The 7,104-nt window shown below is 37.5% G+C and overlaps 1 non-coding gene across 1 annotated transcript; it reads right to left on the bottom strand.

The window, feature by feature from the left end:
* Nucleotides 1-1,490: 1,490 nt before the first annotated feature.
* Nucleotides 1,491-1,598, bottom strand: LOC112746475 (small nucleolar RNA R71). Its single transcript, XR_003174357.1, has one exon. It is a non-coding gene; the product is annotated as a small nucleolar RNA R71 (small nucleolar RNA).
* Nucleotides 1,599-7,104: the final 5,506 nt, after the last annotated feature.

Here is a 7,104-nt window from a genome sequence, read left to right on the forward strand (position 1 = left end):
AAAGATATCTTTTTCTCTTTCATCATTAAAAATTCAAAAATCAAAAAAATATCTTTTCCTTTTTCTTCTCATCAAATTCGAAAATTTGAGTTGACTTTTTCAAAAAATTTTAAAATCTTGTTATTTCTTATGAGTTAAATCAAATTTTCAATTTCAGAATCCTATCTTTTTCAAATCTTTTTCAAAAATCAAATATTTTTCATTTTTCTTTTATGAATTTCGAAATTTTCAAAATTTATTTTTAAAATCTTTTTCTTATTTTTATTTCATATTTTTGAAATTAATGCTAACAATTAATATGATTGATTCAAAAATTTTTAGTTTGTTACTTGCCTAGTAAGAAAGATTCAACCTTTAAACTCTAGAATCATATCTTTTTAGTTTCTTATTAGTCAAGTAATCAACTTTGATTTACAAAATCAAATCTTTTTAATTTCCTCTTCAAATCCTTTTCAAAAAGATTTTCAATCATATCTCTCAATCATATCTTTTTCAAAATCAATTTCAAAATCTTTTCTAACTTCTTATCATTTTCAAATTGATTTTCAAATCTTTTTCAATCAATCTTATATTTTTGTTTCAATCATATCTTTTTCAAAACTACTTAACTAATTCTCTCTCTCTAATTTTCGAAAATCCCTTCCCTCTTTTTTTAAAATTCCTTTTTAATTAATTAATTGTTGTAAATTTAATTTAATTTCATTTTTCTTTTTAATTTTCGAATTTTAATTCTAATTTTAATTAAAAACAAAAACATTTTTCTTTTCTTTTTATTTAATTTTCGAAATTCTCTCCCCCTCATCTCTTTCTAATTATTTTATTTATTTACTAACACTTCTCTTCATCTAAAAATTCGAACCCTCACTTCCTCCTGGTGTTCGAATTTTTTTTCTTCTACTCACATAAAGGAATCTCTATACTGTGACATAGAGGATTACATATTTTCTTTGTTATTTCCTTCTTTGTCATATGAGCAGGAACAAGGATAAGAACATTCTTGTTGAGGCTGATCCTGAACCTGAAAGAACTCTGAAAAGGAAGCTAAAGCACAACTCTCTGGAGAAAATCTGACAGAAATTTTCGAAAAAGAAGGAGACATGGCCGAAAATAATAACAATGCAAGAAAGATGCTTGGTGACTTTACTGCACCTAATTCCAATTTACATGGAAGAAGCATCTCAATTCCTGCCATTGGAGCAAACAATTTTGAGCTGAAACCTCAATTAGTTTCTCTGATGCAACAGAACTGCAAGTTTCATGGACTTCCATCTGAAGATCCTTTTCAATTCTTGACTGAATTCTTGCAGATCTGTGATACTGTTAAGACCAATGGGGTTGATCCCGAGGTCTACAGGCTCATGCTTTTCCTGTTTGCTATAAGAGACAGAGCTAGAATATGGTTGGATTCTCAACCTAAGGATAGCCTGAACTCTTGGGATAAGCTGGTCACGGCTTTCTTAGCGAAGTTCTTTCCTCCTCAAAAGCTTAGCAAGCTTAGAGTGGATATTCAAACCTTCAAACAGAAAGAAGGTGAATCCCTCTCTGAAGCTTGGGAGAGATACAAGGAACTGACCAAAAAGTGTCCTTTTGACATGCTTTCAGAATGGACCATCCTGGATATATTCTATGATGGTCTGTCTGAATTATCTAAAATGTCATTGGACCATTCTGCAGGTGGATCCATTCACCTAAAGAAAACGCCTGCAGAAGCTCAAGAACTCATTGACATGGTTGTAAATAACCAGTTCATGTACACTTCTGAAAGGAATCCTGTGAGTAATGGGATGCCTATGAAGAAGGGAGTTCTTGAAATTGATACTCTGAATGCCATATTGGCTCAGAATAAAATATTGACTCAGCAAGTCAATATGATTTCTCAGAGTCTAAATGGATTGAAGGAATCATCCAACAGTACTAAAGAGACCTCTTCTAAAGAAGAAGCTTATGATCCTGAGAACCCTGCAATAGCAGAGGTGAATTACATGGGTGAACCCTATGGAAACACCTATAATCCATCATGGAGAAATCATCCAAATTTCTCATGGAAGGATCAACAAAAGCCTCAACAAGGCTGTAATAATGGTGAAAGGAACAGGTTTAGCAATAGCAAGCCTTTTCCATCATCCACTCAGCAAAAGACAGAGAGTTCTGAGCAGAATCCATATAGCTTAGCAAATATAGTCTCTGATCTATCTAAGGCCACTTTAAGTTTCATGAATGAAACAAGAACCTCCATTAGAAATTTGGAGGCACAAGTGGGCCAGCTGAGTAAAAGAGTCACTGAAACTCCTCCTAGTACTCTCCCAAGCAATACAGAAGAAAATCCAAAGAGAGAGTGTAAAGCCATTGATTTAATCATCATGGCCGAACCTACAAGGGAGGAGGAGGACGTGAATCCTAGTGAGGAAGACCTCCTGGGACGTCCAGTGATCAATAAGGAGTTTTCCTCTGAGGAACCAAAGGAATCTGAGGCTTATCTAGAGACTATAAAGATTCCATTGAACCTCCTTATGCCATTCATGAGCTCTGATGAGTATTCTTCTTCTGAAGAGGATGAAGAAATTACTGAAGAGCAAATTGCTAAGTACCTTGGTGTAATCATGAAGCTGAATGCCAAATTATTTGGTAATGAGACTTGGGAAGATGAACCTCCCTTGCTCACCAATGAACTGAATGCATTGGATAGGCAGAAATTACCTCAAAAGAAACAGGATCCTGGCAAATTCTTAATACCCGGTACCATAGGCACCATGACCTTTGAGAAGGCTCTGTGTGACCTGGGGTCAGGAATAAACTTAATGCCACTCTCTGTAATGGAGAAACTTGGGATCTTTGAGGTGCAAGCTGCCAGAATCTCATTAGAGATGGCAGACAACTCACGAAAAAAGGCTTATGGACAAGTAGAGGACGTGTTAGTAAAGGTTGAAGGCCTTTACATCCCTGCTGATTTCATAATCCTAGACACTAGGAAGGATGAGGATGAATCCATCATCCTTGGAAGACCCTTCCTAGCCACAGTAAGAGCTGTGATTGATGTGGACAGAGGAGAGTTGGTCCTCCAACTGAATGAGGACAACCTTGTGTTTGAAACTCAAGGATCTCCTTCTGTAACCATAGAGAGGAAGCATGAAAAGCTTCTCTCACTGCAGAGTCAACTAAAGCCCCCACACTCAAACTCTAAGTTTGGTGTTGGGAGGTTCCAACCTTGCTCTGATTATCTGTGAGGCTCCATGAGAGCTCACTGTCAAGCTATTGACACTAAAGAAGCGCTTGTTGGGAGGCAACCCAATATTATTTAATCATATCTATTTTATTTTCTTTTTGTTATTTCGTATTTTATTAGGTGGATGATCATGTGAAGTCACAAAAACTACTGAAAAATCAAAAACAGAATGAAAAATAGCATTGAAAATAGCACACCCTGGAGGAGAGCAGTTTAGCATTTAAACGCCAGAAACAAGCATCTGTCTGGCATTTAACGCCAGAAACAGGCACCAAGCTGGCGTTAAACGCCAGAAACAAGCTACATTTGGGCGTTTAATGCCAGAAATAGGCAGTAGTCTGGCGTTAAATGCCATGATTGCACAGCAAGGGTGTTTTACATGCCTAATTGGAGCAGGGATGTTAAGTCCTTGACCCCACTGGATCTGTGGACCCCACAGGATCCCCACCTACCTCACCTCTTCTTCTCTCCTCTTCACACCTTTTCATAACATTCTTCCTCAATTAACCTCCACTAATCACCTCTATTACTCCTCCAAAACCATCATACAACCCACCTACACCCACCCACTCAAATTCAAACCATCACTCCTTCCTTTTCACACATCATAACCACCTAAAACCCCCTTGACCGAACCATTTACACACCTCCATCTCCTCCATTTTCTTCTTCTTCCACTCCCTTCTTTCTTCTTTTGCTCAAGGACAAGAAAACCTTCTAAGTTTGGTATGGTAAAAGCATTACTTTTTGTTTTTTCATAACCATTTATGGCACTTAAGGCCAGAGACATCTTCATTGAAGAGGATAAGCCCATCACTAAAAAAAGGATGGAGCAAACAAGAGATCATGGACCTCAACATGAGCATGAGAAAATTCCTCACCATGAAATCCCTAAGATGCCTCAAGGGATGCACTTTCCTCCACATAATTATTGGGAGCAAATCAACACCTCCCTAGGAGAATTAAGTTCCAACATGGGACAACTAAGGGTGGAACATCAAGAGCACTCCATCATTCTCCATGAAATTAGAGAAGATCAAAGAGCTATGACGGAGGAGCAACAAAGACAAGAAAGAGACATAGAGGAGCTCAAAAGCACCATTGGTTCTTCAAGAAGAGGAAGACGCCACCCTCACTAAGGTGGACTCTTTCCTTAATCTCCTTGTTCTTAATTCTCTGTTTTTCATTTATTATGCTTTATGTTTTATTTATGTTTGTGTCTTTACTATATGATCATTAGTGTTTAAGTGTCTATGTCTTAAAGTTATAAATGTCCTATGAATCCATCACCTCTCTTAAATGAAAACTGTTTTAATTACAAAAGAACAAGAAGTACATGGTTTCGAATTCATCCTTGAAACTAGTTTAATTATTTTGATGTGGTGACAATAGTTTTTTTTTCTGAATGAATGCTTGAACAGTGCATATGTCTTTTGAAGTTGTTGTTTATGAATGTTAAATATGTTGGCTCTTGAAGAATAAGGAAAAAGGAGAAATGTTATTTGATAATCTAAAAAATTTTAAAAATGATTCTTGAAGCAAGAAAAAGCAGTGAATACAGAAAGCTTGCGAAAAAAAAAGAGAGAAAAAAAAAGCAAGCAGAAAAAGCCAAAAGCTCTTTAAACCAAAAGGCAAGAGCAAAAAGCCAATAGCCCTTAAAACCAAAGGGCAAGGGTAATAAAAAGGATCCAAGGCTTTGAGCATCAATGGATAGGAAGGCCTAAAGGAATAAAATCCTGGCCTAAGCAGCTAAACCAAGCTGTCCCTAACCATGTGCTTGTGGCGTGAAGGTGTCAAGTGAAAACTTGAGACTGAGCGGTTAAAGTCAAGGTCCAAAGCAAAAAAAAAAAAGAGTCTACTTAAGAACCCTAGACACCTCTAATTGGGGACTTTAGCAAAGCTGAGTCATAATCTGAAAAGGTTCACCCAGTTATGTGTCTGTGGCATTTATGTATCCGGTGGTAATACTGGAAAACAAAGTGCTTAGGGCCATGGCCAAGACTCATAAAGTAGCTGTGTTCAAGAATCAACATACTGAACTAGGAGAATCAATAACACTATCTGAATTCTAACTTCCTATAGATGCCAATCATTCTGAACTTCAATGGATAAAGTGAGATGTCAAAACTATTCAAGAGGCAAAAAGCTACAAGTCCCGCTCATCTGATTGGAGCTAAGTTTCATTGATATTTTGGAATTTATAGTATATTCTCTTCTTTTTATCCTATTTGATTTTCAGTTGCTTGGGGACAAGCAACAATTTAAGTTTGGTGTTGTGATGAGCGGATAATTTATATGCTTTTTGGCATTGTTTTTACCTAGTTTTTAGTATGATTTAGTTAGTTTTTAGTATATTTTTATTAGTTTTTAAATAAAAATCACATTTCTGGACTTTACTATGAGTTTGTGTATTTTTTTGTGATTTCAGGTATTTTCTGGCTGAAATTGAGGGACCTGAGTAAAAATATGATTCAGGCTGAAAAAGGACTGCAGATGCTGTTGGATTCTGACCTCTCTGCACTCAAAGTGGATTCTCTGGAGCTACAGAACTCCAAATGGCTCGCTCTCAATTGCGTTGGAAATTTGACATCCAGGGCTTTCCAGCAATATGTAATAGTCCATACTTTGCTCGAGTTTGGATGACGCAAACTGGCTTTCAATGCCAGTTCAATGCTGCACTATGGAGTTAAACGCCAGAAACAGGTTGCAAAGTGGAGTTAAACGCCAGAAACAGGTTACAAACTGGCGTTCAACTCCAAGAGAAGCCTCCACATGTGTAAAGCTCAATGCTCAGTCCAAGCACACACCAAGTGGGCCCCAGAAGTGGATTTCTGCATCATTTACTCATTTCTGTAAACCCTAGTAACTAGTTTAGTATAAATGGACATTTTACTATTGTATTTACATCTTTGGAAGATCCTAGGAACATCTTTTGATCCTTTTGAGATCTCTAGACCTCCATGGGAGGCTGGCCACTCGGCCATGTGTACCCTATTATCACTTATGTATTTTCAACGGTAGAGTTTCTACACACCATAGATTAAGGAGTGGAGCTCTGCTGTTCCTCATGAATTAATGCAAAGTACTATTGTTTTTCTATTCAATTCAAGCTTATTCTACTTCTAAGATATTCATTCGCACCCAAGAACATGATGAATGTAATGATTATGTGACGCTCATCACCATTCTCACCTATGAATGCGTGCCTGACAACCACTTTCGTTCTACATGCAAACAAGCTGGAATGAGTATCTCTTAGATATCTAATACAGGGGACCGAGTCCGAGTTTTTAGAGTCTTCGTGGTATAAGTTAGAACCCATGGACGGCCATTCTTGAGATCCAGAAAGTCTAAACCTTGTCTGTGGTATTCCGAGTAGGATCTGGGAAGGGATGGCTGTGACGAGCTTCAAACTCGCGAGTGTCAGCCGTAGTGACAGACGCAAAAGGATAGTAAATCCTATTCCAGTATGATCGAGAACCGACAGATGATTAGCCATGCAGTGACAGCGCATTCGACTATTTTCACAGAGAGGACGGGATGTAGCCATTGACAACGGTGATGCCCAACATACAGCTTGCCATGGAAAGGAGTAGGAATGATTGGATGAAGACAGCAGGAAAGCAGAGGGTCAGGAGGAACGAAAGCATCTCCATACGCTTATCTGAAATTCTCACCAATGAATTACATAAGTATCTCTATCCTAGTTTATATTTCAATTATGTTTTAATTATCAAATCTCTATAACCAATTGAATCCGCCTGACTGAGATTTACAAGGTGACCATAGCTTGCTTCAAGCCGACAATCTCCGTGGGATCGACCCTTACTCACGTAAGGTTTATTACTTGGACGACCCAGTGCACTTGTTGGTTAGTTGTA

This window comes from Arachis hypogaea, chromosome 14 (assembly GCF_003086295.3).
Source record: "Arachis hypogaea cultivar Tifrunner chromosome 14, arahy.Tifrunner.gnm2.J5K5, whole genome shotgun sequence".
NCBI classification, from domain to species: Eukaryota; Viridiplantae; Streptophyta; class Magnoliopsida; order Fabales; family Fabaceae; genus Arachis; species Arachis hypogaea.